Source organism: Bison bison, unplaced genomic scaffold (assembly GCF_000754665.1).
Source record: "Bison bison bison isolate TAMUID 2011002044 unplaced genomic scaffold, Bison_UMD1.0 scf7180017864456, whole genome shotgun sequence".
Lineage (NCBI taxonomy): Eukaryota > Metazoa > Chordata > Mammalia > Artiodactyla > Bovidae > Bison > Bison bison.
This window is the reverse complement of record NW_011495018.1, coordinates 5886286-5888105: the sequence shown is the minus strand read 5'-3', so window position 1 is coordinate 5888105 and position 1820 is coordinate 5886286. Positions and strand designations below refer to the sequence as shown.

Genomic DNA, 1820 nt, shown 5'->3' with positions numbered 1-1820 from the left:
CTGTGGGGCTCCGTCTGAGCTCACCCTGGAGCCGGGGCCAGATGCTCTAAGTCAGCAGGGCACCCAAGGCCGCGCTTTCCTCCAACAGCTCCGAGTGCTGTGTGTGCTCTGGCCCCAGAACGCTCCTTGGAAGGGAGCGTTGCAACTAAGTCCCCTGTAACTCAAGACGGGGAGATTACCGAGTCTGGGGAGAGGCTGGGCAGGCACGGCCACTAGGGATGCTTCGGGCCACAAAGGTTTGGCTTGGGGAAGCAGCGCTGACCCAAAGTGACCCCACTCAGCTAAAAGGTGTCCGGTCACTCAGCCATTCAGAGCCCGTACAACCGTGTGATGTGCAGATAGTGAGTGCCTCCTCAGTGCTTGTCATCGGGAAGCGTTTGAAGCTGTGAGTCCTACCTTGCCTGGAGGCCCTCCTGTCCAGCTGGGGAGGAGGTCTGGGGGCTGGTCAGGTTCCAAAGCCCAAGCACTAAGGCTCCGGGTACCGCCACTTCCTCTTTCTACCCACCCAAGTTCATCAGCTGACTCACTGGAAAAGCCCCTGATGCTGGGAAAGATTGAAGGCAGGAGGAGAAAGGGGTGACAGAGGATGAGATGGTAGGATGGCGTCACCGACTCGATGGGCATGAGTTTGAGCAAACTCGAGGAGATCATGAAGGACAGGGAAGCCTGGCAGGCTATAGTCCACGGGGTCGCAGAGTCAGACGTGACTTGGTGACTGAACAAGAAGCTCATCAGCGGAGCCTGAGGCCTTGGAAGAACTTTCAGAGAACGAGATAAACGGAGGCATGGTGAACGCCTTGTTGCTGCATCCGGGCTGCGCTCTCTTCTCCTTCAGAAGGTCCCCGATGCACAGGAGCACTGGCTTGGCTGCAGGGTGGTGGTAGTGGGCTCCACGAGAGCCCCCAGTCCTAAGCAATGTCCGCTCTGTCCTCCATACTCAGGCCATTGCTTCCACATCATGCTTCAAACCCAAGCTGAGGTTCAGTCACTGTTATTTGCCCTCATCACTCCTAAACCCCAAACCCCACCATCAAAGTCGGACAGAGGCCCGTTGGCTCTCTCTCCCCTACAGAGCCCGAGCTGGCCTGGCCCCCTGCCCGGGCCTGGCTGACCACAGAGGCCTTGCCACAGCTGGGGCCTCTGGCCAGAACCAAGGCCGCCCTGCAGCCAATGGGAAGGGGCAGAAGAAAGACAAGATCACTGACACGGTCTTGGAAAATACCTGCTGTGGAATTCACTGTCAGAATACTGGGTGCAGGAACAAGGGGCCAACCCCGGGGTGACGAGCTCCTGCTCTGGGCCGCCCTGCCCTAGGCCCTGGGTCTCTGGCCCCGGAAGATGGGGCAACGGAGGACAGAGACACAGAGGGGACGGGGCCTTCCCCCTTTCACTTCTGAGCATCTGTTTAATGTTAGAGCTTCTGTGGAACTTGGGTTCGAGGCCTGGCTCTTTGGGGTGACGGCCTAGCACGGGAACTCGGCTGGACTCGGTCACAATCCCAGCCTCGCGACCTTGGGAAATGACTTCCGGCCTCTGAGTCTGAGCTTCTGCCTTCCGTAAAGCTGCGGTCATTGTCTCCACCTCAGGCGTCCTGTCCTGGGAGGTTTACGCAAACCAGGCTGAGCCCAGGTCCAGGGGCCCGTGGGCAGGAAGTGATGAACCATCTCTCAGGGACCCAACCACAGAGGCCGCTTCCTGGCTACCTTCCCACCTGGGTGCTTTTTTTCTGGGACACACGCCTCTGTCCCTCTGCTTTCAGAACAAAAAGGCATTCAAGGCCCTTGAACACCTGTCTCCGAGCTCTTCCTCTGGCATCCAGG

The 1820-nt window shown here is 58.8% G+C and overlaps 1 protein-coding gene across 1 annotated transcript in view; it reads right to left on the bottom strand.

Moving 5' to 3' along the window:
* Positions 1–1820, bottom strand: part of ADAM12 (ADAM metallopeptidase domain 12) — a 360531-nt gene that overhangs the window by 57118 nt on the left and 301593 nt on the right. The window lies entirely within an intron of this gene.